The 14,850-nt window shown below is 47.7% G+C and overlaps 1 long non-coding RNA gene across 1 annotated transcript; it reads left to right on the top strand.

Moving 5' to 3' along the window:
* Window positions 1-3,976: 3,976 nt before the first annotated feature.
* On the top strand, window positions 3,977-14,350 carry LOC116658971. Its single transcript, XR_004314204.1, has 3 exons — window positions 3,977-4,556; window positions 5,066-5,164; window positions 12,975-14,350. It is a non-coding gene; the product is annotated as an uncharacterized LOC116658971 (long non-coding RNA).
* The last annotated feature ends 500 nt before the right edge of the window (window positions 14,351-14,850 follow it).

The raw sequence follows: 14,850 nt of genomic DNA, 5'->3' as shown, positions 1-14,850 counted from the left end.
ACCCTCCTACACTGCTAGTGGGAATGCAGTTTGGTGCAGCCACTGTGGAAAACAGTATGGAGATTCCTCAAAAGACTAGGAATAGACTTACCATATGACCCAGGAATCCCGCTCCTGGGCATATATCCAGAAGGAGCCCTACTTCAAAAAGACACCTGCACCCCATTGTTCATAGCAGCACTATTTACAATAGCCAAGACATGGAAACAGCCTAAATGTCCATCAGCAGAGGACTGGATAAAGAAGAAATGGTATATTTATACAATGGAATATTATTCAGCCATAAAAACCGACAACATAATGCCATTTGCAGTAAGATGGATGTTCCTGGAGAATGTCATTCTAAGTGAAGTAAGCCATAAAGTGAAAGAAAAATACCGTATGAGATCGCTCATATGCGGAATCTAAAAAAAAAAAAAATACAAAACAGAAACAGACTCATAGACATAGAATACAAACTTGTGGTTGCCAGGGGGACAGGGGTTGGGAAGGGATAGACTGGGATTTCAAAATGTAGAATAGATAAACAAGATTGTACTGTGTAGCACAGGGAAATATATACAGGGTCTCATGGTAGCTCACAGCGGAAGAGAATGAGGCAATGAATGTATGTATGTTCATGTATAACTGGAAAATTGTGCTCTACACTGGAATTTGGCACTACATTGTAAAATGACTATAACTCAATAAAAAAATGTTTAAAAAAATGTGGAGTGCTTTTTAGACATTTTGGGGTAATTTCCATTGTTTTCTGTGGGATGGTTGATCCAAAGAATCTAGTTTCACTATTGGAAACCAGAGGGCACATTTGGGAAATGCTAAGATAAAGATTTCAAGACGAAAAACAAAGGCAGACTGTCGAATGGAAATTTCTGGCCCAACACACTACATCTTGCAGATCCTCTGTTTTCCCTCCAGAACAGAAGACATCCCCATCACACAGGGCCATTTTGAGAATTAAACTGGATACCACGTGAAATGACTAATGGAGGTGCCATAGGTGTTCAGGGAAAGTTTATTTAGTCTGTGATCTAAGCAAAAACTGAGAATTTAATGTTTCTTCCTACTATTAACGCTAGGGGCAATCACTATGGGGTTAAAAAAATGACTTGTCACACGGATGAGCAGATCATTAGAAACACCCCCACCCCTTGGCCTTTGGGGGATTTCAATCAGAAAGGATCAGGGTGGGCTCTCTGAGCTCTCCCAGAATGGCAGGCCCAGAGGAAAAGTCGAGCTGAAGTGCTTAGGGGATTAAAATAAATAAAATGCTTCACTAGAGATTAGGAGTCAAGTATCAGTTTGATTTAATGATTCCAGAAGGTTAATGCACATCCCAGGCAGGCAGCCAGTGGCACTCAGCTGGTTTGGAGCCAGCAGGATTACGGTGAGGGTGATGGTGTCTCTTTGGCAATTCTGGCTTATTCGAGGAGCTGGATGAAGACAGTGTGGCTGGAAAGCAGTGAGTAAGGAGGGGAGAGTAAGGAAGAGAGTGGAGGAAATGAGGTCAGACAGGTGGGTAAAATCCAGATCACAGAGGAGACCATGGAAGGACATTTGAATTTAATTCTCGGCATAACAGGAAACTATTGAAATATCTGAAGCAAATACACACATGTCCATAGCAGCTTTATTTATAACAACAACAAAAAATGCAAACAATCCAAATGTCCATCAACAGATGATCAGGTAAACAGACTGTGGTACATCCGTGCAGAGAAAGACCCCTCAGGAAAAAGAGGGAAAGAACTATTGACACACACAACGGTATGGAGGAATCTCAGGAACACTGGGCTGAAAGAAAACGAGGCACAAAAGGGCACACCCTGGATGACTCTGTAAGGCAAATCCTTTCTAGTGACACAAAGCAGATCAAGGTTGCCTTGGGGCTGGGGAGGGAGGGAGACTGACTGCAAAGGGCACAAGGGAACTTTTCTGGGGTGATGGAAGCGCTTTATATCTTGATTATGGTGATGGATATATGGGTATATAAATTTGTCAAAGCTCATCCATCTGTACAAATGGGTGCATTTTATTTGGGGTCAACCACGCTTTGGTAGAATTCATTTTAAGATGTCACCAGCAGGTAAGGTATAAATTATGTTAACCAAATTCTGAATCAGAGTGAGAGTTCCAGGGTAGGGAGGAAATGAATGCACGGATGTTCAAGTCACAGTCCCTTCAGTTATTAAACTCAAATTCCTAATTGGATGTTAAGACTATTGGTTTCAAAAGCAAAAGGGAAAACTAACGTGGTCTTATGTTACTACCATCAGAACTGTACTGTCCAGGAGTGTCCATGGGATGGATGCTCCCACACTCATTTAAACACAGGAATCTGTGGTCCAGGAGGAGGTAGATACCCTGCACCAGGTGACCATTGTGACCCAAGAGAGCTAAGCCTTAAACTCAGGTTGTGAGACGCCTCTCTTGGCACCGGTCCACTGACCAGGCAGTGACAGAGACAAATGCCGATTCTAATAAACAGTTTTGGTAAGACTGCCCCCTCCGTGGGAGCTGATGTGCTTTCGGTTGGATTTGGAGGGACCACTGAGACCAACTGATCTGACTGGGTGACTCACTGCCCTAAATTGGGTTTCTCAACCTCAGAACTATTAACATTCTGGAATGGGAAATCCTGCACTATGGGGTGCTGTCCTTTATGTTGTAAGGAGTTTGGTGACATCCCTGGCCTTTGCCCATTAGATGCCAGCAGGACTGTACCCCTCCCACCTCCCAGCTGAGACAGCTAAAATGTCTCCAGACATTGTCAAATGTGCCCCTGGGGGTGCAAAATCATCCCCAGTTGAGAAACATTGCCCTGAAGTTTCCCACGGTTCCCCATCGTCCACAAGATGCAGTCTACACTCGTTAGACAGCTTGGAAGGTCAGTGCCAGCCCCCTGCCCCCTCCAGCCTCACCAGCACTCCCTTCTCTGTAGCATATGGTCTGACAGCAACAACCTATCAACCTGACTCTAACACCATCTTCTTTCTTGCCTCCATGCCTTTGTCTGCACTGTAGCCTTCCCTAGAGCACCCTCTCCTCCCTTCACTCTCTTTTCCCAGCTCACTTTGGCTTAATGTTCAAAATTCCACTCAAGAATTACTTCCTTTTGATGGCTTCTTTCCATTTTAAATCCTTTCCCACTGTTTGATTTTCTAACCATGAGCAAATATTACTTTGGTTTGAACACCAACAATAAAAAAAAAAAAAAGTAGTTGCTTTCCTATAAAGCTTTTAGGTTCCCAGCTGGGCAAGTTTTCCTGCCTCTGGCCCCTCACAGAATTTTCTTTTTCTTCCATTCCACTTGTCACACTGGAAATAACTTGACTTCTGCCATCAGCCAGTGAGCAGTTCCGGATAAGGGCCATTATCCCCCGCATGTCCCTGGGCCCGGCACTGACCCTGACCCAGAGATGGTCCTGGGGAGGCTTGTGCCGTTACTTTACCAGGGGGACCATCACACACAAGACAGGCTTGGGCCAGGCTGTGTGGGGAAGGTGGCGGTGGACGCCACACTGCTTTGGCACGTGAACACCCCCCCCCCCAAATGCAGGCGGTGGGCCTGCTGAGCTCTCTGGATTTCCTTCTGCCCCTTTTCATCCTGCTCCTGGGCCCCAGTGGACATTGGGCAACTTTACTTGGGTGGGGGACAGAACAGAATTTTATTAAGAAATCATGCTGTGGTCAGAATGAATCCCCTGCAAAACGTTCCCTGGAACTAAGGGGAGATTTGCTTTCTCGCAGCAGCTCACACAGCTAATGGGTTTTGACATAAACTTCCTGCACTGTCATGGGAAAAAGTGCTCGTAGCTGAGAGGGGTGACAGAGGATCACGGAGCAAAGGTCAGCGGGCCCGGGCTGTACTTAGCAGAGTAGTTAGAGGGTCAGGGGTGGATAATCTCCATCATCCTGAGAAAATGCTTTGGAAGCCCTGGGGATTCAGCGCTCTCATGGGCCACCCAGGGAGGGCAGCTACTGGGGACTCCAGAAGAGAACGGTCAGGAGGTGGCTGCAGAGACGCCTGGGGGCCTTGGTGGGGAGGGTACAGCTCAGCCACCCAGGGCGCACTCTGCCCTGGGACCGTGCTTTGCTGTGTGACCTCTGTGCTTCCATTCTTGCTGCCTGTTATCGTCCGAGGCCTCCCCCGCGCAGACTGCAGCCAGGACGGTGCTTCCCACTGGGGCCCCGCTGGCTGGGACAAGAGGATTCGCAGGTCATATTTTGGAAGGTGCTTCCACCACTCCTCCGGATTTTGTAACTACACCCAATGCTACCTTGAAAATACTCACAAGGTCAGCTTCCTCTGTGACCTCATCGCCCGTCTAAGGAAACGCAGCATCTGAGAGTGTGGTTTTGCACAATCCTGATTAAACGACGGTCGGATCTGTAGAAGTAGAAGTTGACCTTTGCTCAGCACGTCACAGTTTACAAAGAAACTTTACACGAATTATCTGTGAGCTGGGGGTGGCTAACCTCCCCACTGGAAGAGGAAGGAAATCAGCCATGGGGAGGCCAAGTGACTTGCTCCAGATCCACGGGTCATAGATTCGGTGAGAATGCTCATTTTCTTTTTTGAGTCATTTGCTTTTCCTCTTTCTTTGTCTTCCAATCCAGGTCTCCTCCTTGCCAAGTGGTAGGTTTTTATTACAAATAATAAGAAGAGGCAGAGGGGAAGAAGAGGAAGAGGAGGAAGAAGGAAGGGGAAGGGAGAAGGAAGTACCACCCCTCCAGCTGTTGAACTTGGTGACCATCTCCATTCTGCTCTGTGCCCGTCCCCTGTGACAAGAGGAAGAGCCTAAAATACAGAGACATAGACTCTGGGGTCTGGAAACTTGGGTTTGAAATTTGTCCCCCTCACTCATCTAGATCTCTGACCTTGGACAAATGGTTTAACGTCCCTGTGCTTCAGTTTCTTCATCTGTCAACTGGGGATGATGCTACGATTGTGAGGATTGAATGCATGGAAAACGCTAGGCACATAGGAATCCCACCATAATTGTTAGTTATAATATAATTGTGTTTCTACCATTTGCATTCACTTTTGACTTTCTGTCCACAGCTTACTCCAAGCCTTTGGGAATGGACCTGCCCCTGATCCCACCCTGAGAACCCTAGCATTGAGGACGAGTCCTGTCACCAGTGGATGCTTTGTGAATGGGTGAGTGAGCAATGGAGTGGTCCCATGTCTTCAGTAACACCCCTAACACCCACCTGTTTCCCTGATTCTGGACAAGATTTTCAATCTGAAACACACTTTGGTAATTGATGTTTGATCCTCAGCCTGACCTTCCTGGCCACTGACTCCAGGCCAGGAACTGTCTGATTGTCAGGCCCGGTGTCCCAGCCTCTGTTTTTAGTTCCTGCCCTGCCCACAGCATGGCCCTGGTCCTCGTCTATGTATTGTCTCTATGATCTTGAGCAATTGGCGTAATCTCTCCGTGCCATAGTTTCTCCAACTGTAACATGGGGACTTCGTAACAGTGCTTTAGAGGTACAACTCCTTAGAGCAGTGGTTGCAACCCAGGATGATTTTTGCCCCCAGGGGACATTTGTCAATGTTTGGAGACATTTCTGGTTGTCACAACTGGTGGGCATGTTGCTCTTACTGGCATCTGGTGGGTAGAGGCCAGGAATGCTGATAAGTATTTAACAGTGCACAGGGCAACCCCTCACACAAAGAATTATCTAGTCCAAACTGTCAGTAGCGCTGAGGTTGGAAGCCCATGGTTAGAGGGATGCAGTGAAGGTTAAATGATAAAATACATGGGAAGAACTCACAAGTGTTAGCTACTGTGACTACTCTCTTACTCTCTCTCTCGCTCTTGCTTATAAAATGAGTCTCCTTCAGTCATTTATTCACAGATATCTAACAACCCTCTGCCATGTGCCAGGACAGCTCTGAGCACAGCAGTGAACAGGACTGAGGGGTCCCTGCTCCAACAGGACTTTCTTCTCGGCATTGAGGAGTAGACAAACTAAAGCATAAACAAGCCAACAAGGAAACCCCAGATGTTGATAAAAGACTCTGCACATGTGAGGGGGCCTGGGAGGCTCCTTGAAAGCAGAGATTGGGCAGGACCTGAGACTGAGAGTGAGGCTGAGTGTCAAAAAGGAACCAGCTTTGCAAAGACCAGGGGCCAGGCCACCTCAGGCAGAGTGTGGGAGTCTGGGCTGAGATGGCGCCATGGTAATGACCTCAGTGTGTGAGACAAGAAAGGAGGCCAGTGTGGCTGGAGCATGGTGGGACCCCAGTCAGTGTGTTCTCAGATGAGGTTGGAGACAGCAGGTAGGGACCAGGTGATGTAGGGCTGGGCATGCCAGTAAGGAGTTTGAGTTTTATTTCAAGGGTGATGGAAAACATTGGAGAGTCAGAAGTAAGGGAGGGAGATAATCCCATTTACATTTTACAAAGATCCCCTGCATGATTTCAGGAAGGCAGGAGCAGAAGCAGGGAGGTCAGGGAGGAGACCCTCGGAGCTGTCCCCGCAGGAGATGAAACCCAGACGAGGAGAGTGGCGGTAGCCATGAGGGACTTGAATGGATGGCGGATCCCTTTTGGAGACAGAGTTGCTGGGACATACTGATGGATTGAGTGCAGAGGGTGAAGAGAGTAGCATCAAGGCTCAAACCTTGACTTTTGGAGTTGAACAGTTGGGCGTGCAGTGAGACCTTTCACAGGTTGGTGGAAGGATGAAGGAAGGACAGTTTGAGGTCGTGTTAAATTGTATTTTCCGATGGACACCGCCGTGGAGATGCTCAATGGGCGGCCTGGAGTTCTCTGGAAAGGGCAGAGCTGGGGCTGCAGACCTCATAGACATTGGTACGAGGTGGTCTTTAGAGGTAGGGACATGGACGTGGGCGCCTAGGGAGAGTGTGTCCCCAGTGGTTGGGTCCAGAAGAGAGCCCTGGGGCACTCCAAGCAAACTTTGAAGCCTGGAAGGGGAGCAACCAGAGAGGTGGGAGGACAGCAGGAGAGTAAGACGTCCCTGGTACGTGTGCTCACGGAGGAACGTGGAGAAAGAAAACAGATCTGGAAGAGTGCTTTGGAACACACAAATGTCACAGCCCCAAATCACACAAGAGTGAGAGGCAGGGCCAGACTCTCAAGCCCAAGTCCTTAAACCAACATGCCCAACGAGGAGAAAGAAAAGGGGACCAGCATTCTTTGTGCTCCTCCTGGAAGGTAGATTTGATTACCGTCCCATTTTACAGATGGGAACTGTGAGGGTCAGGGAGGCGAAGCAGCCTGCCTCCCCTTTAAATGTTGGGCTTCCTTGGGGTTTGTCCCGAGTTCTCGTCTCTTTCTCCATAAATGCCCCAGATGATCTTACCTGGTTTCAAGGCTTCAGACATGGTCAGCTGATAACTCCTGAAGTGACATCTTCAGTCGCAGCCTCTCCCCTGAATTGCATTCTCGTATTTCCTACTACTTGCAACACTCTTTCTAGCAGAGTGTTGTCCAAATGTACGCACGTCCAAAACTGAACTCCACGCCCCTCCCCCACCTTCCTCTGCAATCTGTTTTTCCTCCTGGTCTTCTCCCTCTTGGCAAATAGCACTGAATTCACTCAGTTGTATCAGTTTAGACATCTCCCTCTTTGAGCCCTCAGAACTCGCTTATCCCTAAGACCTATTTCTCCTGCACCTTTAGTTCCTCTGGAATACACCCACATGTCTTCATCTTTACTGCAATCCCCTACCACCCCTCCCTCAACTAAACCGCCGTCTCCTTTTTCTGATGACCACAGTACCCTTCTAAGTCACCTCTCAGCTTTCACTCTCCTCCAGCCTACCAGCAGCCAGAGGGGTCTTGAAAAAATATATAAAACGGACTATGTCATTCATTTGCCTAAAAACTCTTCCACTGATTCTTAAGACAAAAATCCTCAATCTTTCAGCCATTCATGCCTGGCCCACATGGTCCGGTCCTGCTGGCCTCGCCACCTTCATCATCTGCCAAACGCCGACCCGCCTACCCTGGCATCTCCTCCAGTCGGCTTGTTCCACTTCTCAGTCGTGCCTGCCTCTTTCCTTCCTCTTGGCCTTTGCCTGTGTTGTGCCCTCTGCTCTCCTGGCTGGCTCCACATCCTTCAGATCTTTCCCCAAACCACCTTAGAGAGGCACTTCCTGACCCCTTCCGCAAGGACAGTCCCCTACCTATTAGCTTACCTCACACCCCCGTTCTTTTCTGTGCTGGCTCCGTTCCATTATCACAACCTATAATTATTCATGTGTTTATCGGCTGATTCTGTTCTTACCAACCTCCACTATTACTAGGATCCAAACACCACAAGAATACGGATTTTCTTTTTCAGGGTCATTCACCGCTGTCTCCCTTGTGCCGCGCATTATGCCCAGCACGTAGTAGGTGCTCAACAACAGCTACTGAATGTGGGCCACAGGGCCAGGAAGTGCTTCTCAGGTGAACAGGCTGACTCCTCCCGTGGCTCTGTGCCGATTCACACTCAGTATCTTCTTGGAAAAACACATCCTCTAGTATTTATAAATATCCCTCTGAGCCTGCGTACCCTGACATGGGGTAAGACTTTCCTCCCAGCATTGCCTGTCTGCTCAGTCCCCTCACAGAAGGCCTGGGTTTGGGATTCTGGGCTCTGGAACGCCTTCTGGCATTTTCTGCTCAGTGAGCCCATCCATTCCCATTTTCTTCAGCTGAGCTGGAGATATAAATTGCAAAAGGCCTTCTTGCAGATTGCTGGGAGAGCGCATGTTCCTGGCCAGGAATTTTTCTGCTGTTGCTGCTGCGGGGGCAGTGGGGTGGGGGGGGGTGGGGGGAAACTTCCACAGGATAGGGGTCAGGGTTCTGTTTGCTGCACTGTTTGGCATGCTCTGGCTGGCTAGGGGTGGCAGAAGAGGGAAGCTGGGCAGCGGCCAAACTGGGCTCCGGGGACGGCAGGCATGGATGGATGGGTGGGGGACAGCCTCGGATCCAGGGCACAGCACACAGAGCCAGAAAGCAAGAGCCAGTCCATTCAGCTTACCATCTAGCAGTAGTGACCCAATCCGGCTGACTGTATGTGGCTATCGGGGTTGACCAGATGACAGGTGAACCACCAGGCGATATGTTTATACATAATGGAAGTCTGGCCAAAGATTGGTGATCCCAGAGTACCGGGCAAAACCCCAGGAAACTAAGAGTTAGATGGATACCAAGGTCCCAGATAACAACCTGAGGTTAGGAAGGAAAGACTCTGAGATATCAGAAAAATCTTGAGTTTGAGAACCAGAAAAACCTAGGCTAGAGCCTTGATTCCTCTCTGAACCACATCGTCTCTCTGCCCCTTGGTTTTCTCAACTATAAAATGGGCAGAAGCACCCTGGCTGCAGAGAGTGCAATGGTGATTAGAGACGGTGCTTGGACTCAGCATAGAGTCTGGTGCTCAGAAGGCCCTCAGTCATTGGAAGCTAATTACATAGCAGGGCCATGGACTGAGGCTCAGAAGGAGCTGCCAGTGGTGACCGGAGAAAGCCCCTGGAAGTGACAGGGTGATGGGGACTGAGGGGTTTTCCTGGGATACCATGGATGCACCGGGTCCCAGCCTCAAACATGGCACCTTGGCTGAGAAACCGGGGGGCAGCTTGGATGCCCTAGAGATGCGGCTGCGCCCTGAACTAGTCCCTCCTCTGCAGTCCAACAGATAGTGCTGGGGGTGGGACAGCCTGGAAAGATGCAGTGGGGCCTGGAGGACCTGTGAGGAGTAAACAGTAGCATGTTTGGGAATCGTGGTTCTTTTATATCGTTATCGATTCTTTCAGTAAACCCTCAGGGAGCCACTTCTATATGCTGAGCCTTTTACTTAGAGCTGTGTTAGGGGAGCTCCCAGTCACTCATTCATCCACTCATTCATTCATTCAGATAAAGTTGCTATATACCTACTCTGTGAGGGCCCGTGATGGGAACACAGAAGTGAGCAAGGCACTTCCCCAGCTCTTGGGGAGCAGATGGGGTAAGAGGGGAGCTATGTAGTGATGACCAAGAGCACAAGCCTCAGAGACACTGTCCAGGCCTTGTTCAGTCCCTTCTCTGCACATCCAGCCACGTGATCTGGGCTGTCACCTCACCTCGTTGGCCTTGGTTTCCTCTTGAAAGGGTCATGAGCACTGTGTTTAAGCAATGCCGGAGCAAGAGTGAGCCCCCAACAGATGTTAGTGGCAGTGGTGATGGTGATGAGCAGGGGGAACGAAATAGAAAATCCTGGGGACCAGGCAGTTAGGGGAGGCATTCTAAAGAAGACCTTTAGTCTTGCTTTTCTTAGAGGATGAATAAGGAATCCCCATGTAGACAGGGTGGAAAGGGCTGTTCTGGCAGAGAACGGCACGTGCGAGGGTGTGGAGGCATGACGTGGGCACGATGACCGGCTGGGAAAAGACAGCTGACTCATCATGGCCTCCGTTTGCTAAACTGATGCCCTTCGCACTGCCTGTCATTCACCAAGTCTCCCGTCAAAGGACAGATTTCTAGGAGATTTGCGTCCACATCCAGCTTGAAGCTCACCTTCTGTCCTCCTCTTGGACCAGGAAATTGGGCCAGCCTCCAGCAAATATTTATGTTGAAATATTTGGAGACGGCACAAGATCTGCAGATATTTTCATAATCTGGGTCACGGTTTACACAGCGCACCACCTGCCTCTGTCTCCTGAAAAGGAAAGAAAGATTTTTAAAGAAAATGGGTTAGAATGAGAAAAGGGAAGTCAAATGGGATTTTTATCTGAAAAGGCTGGCTCCCAAGACAGAGAAATTGAGCCCAGGCTGAACTGGGAGAGGGACGACGTTCTAGGTGCACTGATAGTGTTTTGTCTGTTCCACCTGCTTTGCCACGTCCTCAGCGCTTCCACAGCCGTCATCCCTTATAAGCCTCACAAAATCCAGGCAGGAAGGGCCGAGACCCTTGTATTACAAATAGGGAAACAGAGGTTCAGAGAGGCTATGGGACCTACTCAAGGGCACACAGCAGTACGTGGCAAAATGGTAGATGGATCTCCGAGGGTAAGGAAAAGGAAACTTTGCAAAACTTTGGCTTTAAAGTGAGTTAACTGTGTACAATAGCCAAGACATGGAAGCAACCTAAATGTCCATCGACAGGTGATTGGATAAAGATGTGGTATACTTATACAATGGAATACTACTCAGTCATAAAAAAGAATAAACTAATGCCATTTGCAGTAACATAGACAGACCTGGAGATCATCATACGAAGTGAAGTAAGCCAGAGAGAGAAAGAAAAATACCATATGATATCACTCATATGTGGAATCTAAAAAAAAAAGGGCACAAATGAACTTATTTACAAAAGAAAAACAGACACACAGACATAGAAAATAAACTTGTGGTTACCAGGGGGGAGAGGGTGGGGTGGAAAGATAAACTGGGAGTTCAGGATTTGCAGATATTAACTCCTATATATAAAATAGATAAACAACAAGGTCCTACTGTCTAGCACAGGAAACTATATTCAATACCTTGTAATGGCCTTTATAATGAAAAAGAATATGAAAATGAATCTTTATATATATTCATCTATATTGTATGTATGACTGTCCCAAGTGTCTTTCATCTTCTTGGGACCAGAGGGCTAACCTGGGTGTCGTCTTCCCACGGCAGTGGGACAGATATAAGAAAACACGCCCCGAGGTACAGATGCACTTCAAAACCCTGATTATGTCACTTCAACTCACCATCCATTGGACATGGCCCAGCCCAATGTCACCGGGGTAGGGAAAGACCTCCCTCGAGTGGGAGCCTGCAGAGTCACGAAGCAGAGGGTGTGGACACAGAAAGGCGGGGAATCAGGGCCCACCTCCCGCGGCGGTCCCGGACGGGACCTGAAGGTCTAGGTATCCAGCAGCTCCTATGGAGGGTTTGCTCTACTTTTTATTCATGTGTTTGTCATTTTTACCAACCTACCTTGACACTTCACCCATTCTTGAGGAAAATGTCACTTTCCTTGGCATTTGATTAAGCGCTTCCTCTCCAGTTTATTTTTGTGTGTGTGTGTGCAGGCCAGTGGACTCCGCTCAGGGTGGCGGAGGGCAGCGCCTGACCCTCTCACTGAAGAGCATGGAGGTCAGAAAAGAGCTTCATCTCAGAGTCCCCAGCAGAGATCTCATCTCCAGCTGAAGGGAGAGAGAGGCTTATTCATCTGTGTTCATTCATACCCTTGCTGGTTCAGCAACCATTGTCTGATTGCCTTCTCTGTTCCAGGCGGCTCTGATCTGTTCCAGGAGCATATGGAGTGAAAATTCTCATTAGGGAGACAAAAAATAAACAAAAATATAAATACCTACTCAGTGATCGTGGATTCTGACACATGCTATGAATTTGAAAAATCAGAGAACGAAGGCAGGGAGCAGTGTCCACAGGGGGGCATTGGGTGGGGCAACTTTGGATGAAGCCAGGACCAGGCTCTATAAAGAGACACTTGAGCTGAGGCCTAAAGGAAGCAGAAGGCACCTGCTATGAGCAGGGTCTAGGGAATGATGTCCCAGGCAAAAGGACCAGTGATTGGGAGATGGGTCTGAGGCTTAGGTGGGGCCCCACTGAACAGGCCCTTAGAGTCCACGGAAGGAGCCTGAAGAGTGTTCCAAGCACAATGGGGTGCCTTTAGGAGACGTTAGGCAGGGATGAAGTGTGGCCTTATTTACATTTTTAAAAAGTAATGACTCCTGTGTGGGAAAATAGATTGAAAGATGGCTTGAGTGGAACCCAAGGAGACCAGCTGGAAGATGATGTGGTTTATGTCATGGCCCGAAATCTCATTTCAGATGCAGCCTCTACCTTCATACAGAGCAGAGAACTGGGAAGACTTAGGGGGAGGGAGGGATTCAAGGGCACCAGAGACACGGGGGAGATTACTTTTCACATCTCTCTGATTCGACAGCATGAAGATGGGTTTCAGGCATCGAGGGTGGGGTGTCTGGGGCCAAGGATCTTATTGTATTTTTTTTTCCAGTTACCTCTGATGGCAGGTGTGACAGAGATGGCTAACTGACCACTTAGATTTGAGCTCCTCTCCCATGATAGAGTTGTTGCTGGGGAGGGACTGCCCCGACATTGACTTCACACATCCGGCCCCCTTGGACCTGGGAAGGGCCATGCAATTAGTTCTGACCGGAGTGAAATGCCAGGAGACGTGAAATACATCACTTTGGGATCAAGGTGGCTCTGCGGCTGGTGTCCTTTCACCGTGAACTCTCTCTCTTTTTGATGGTGACCTTGGATCCCAAGTGTTGAGATGGTGGTTTCACAAGAAGGAGGTGAAATGCCTCATCGGGAACATCTGTGTTGGATTTTGCATGAACAAACACTTTAAAACAATCAAATAAAAATAAACTTTTATGTGTGTAGCTCCTGAGGCTCGGGGATGGTTGGTTACAGCAGTTTATACTGGGGTAAGACCCTAACAAATACAAGGGATGCTGTTTCTCTGTTTGGGCTAATGGCTTAAGTTCCATAAGAATAAATTTATTTAAATAAGAAAATGAGCATCTTTAAGGAATAACGTGACATGAACAACAGTACGAGGGTACGCACATAAGACAAATAGTGGTTCTTAAATGGCCAAGTTTGGGAAGCACTGACCTGTCACCAGCCCCAGTGATTGCGTGTCAATTCTAAGGAAATGGAAGAGAATGAAAGATAGAGAATTTCATGAAGAAAAAAGCAGTAAATAGGGTGAGATATTTGGGGGGTTTCTGTAGTGGAAAATGCTGATGTTGCAAGGTCAGGGGGATGTTTCAGCAGAATGGGGAGAGTTAATCTCAGGATGCAGCCGTGGGATCCCATAGCCCATGAGATTTACACATCAGTAGTTTATAGGGTAGATGTGACCCTGAGAAGTGTTTGGTTGGGCCCGCACAGTGGCTTTTCTTTTTTCAAATATATTAAATTAAAATCAGAAGATTTTACATAAAAATCAGAATTCCTGGTTTCTCTTGAAAAAGCAAATGATCTGGCCACCCTGGGCCGGCATTCCCACCCGGCAGCCTTCAAGCTGGAGCTGGGTGGCAAATGTCACCTTGGAAGGGGAGTGTGTCCACAGTCCCCGCCACTCCTCATTGTCTCCTGGATCCTGAGCCCAAGTCACAGAGACCATTTTGCACCAGCACCAAGGCTTTGCTTTTGCAAGAGGACTATTTCTCTATACCCACCCCTCTCTCAGAAGAGACCAACAAACTATTGAGAAAAAAAAGGGTCATGTGTTTCACGAAAAGCTGGAGAGAAATAGACGCAGAATGATAGAAAATGGTGGTTACTGGGGCGGGGGTGTACAGGGAGGGGAGGGAGAGATCAGGAGTTTGGGATTAACAGATACACATTACTACTATGTCTAAAATAGATAAACAATAGGACCTGCTGTATCGCACAGGAAACTATATTCAATTTCTTGTAATGAGCCATAATGGAAAGAAATTGAAAAAACATATAAATGTATGTACACATATGTATAACTGAATCACTTTGCTGTACACCTGAAACCAACATTGTAAATCGACTACACTTCAATAAAAAAAATAAGAATAAAAAAAAAGAGAAAAGCTGAAGAGAACATTTTTTGGATGGAAGTTAAAAATATTCTTATGAGTTTAATATGCAAATGAAATGAATGTAGATTGAAAGAATAGAACTGAGGACACCATTAAAAAAGAAAAAACTGTTGAAACTATATCCAGCGTACGATGAAAAGCTTAACGGACTGAAAAGGCAGTGACAGCACCGAGGGTCTGTGTCTGAGTGCCAATGAAACCAGCAGTAGCACCGTGGAAGTCAGTAGGCGCATTTGATCGCTGGATACACATCACTCGTTGGGGTTACTCTCCCGGCCCTTA

This window comes from Camelus ferus, chromosome 22 (genome assembly GCF_009834535.1).
Source record: "Camelus ferus isolate YT-003-E chromosome 22, BCGSAC_Cfer_1.0, whole genome shotgun sequence".
Classification (NCBI taxonomy): Eukaryota; Metazoa; Chordata; class Mammalia; order Artiodactyla; family Camelidae; genus Camelus; species Camelus ferus.
This window is presented reverse-complemented; position numbering and strand designations above follow the sequence as displayed.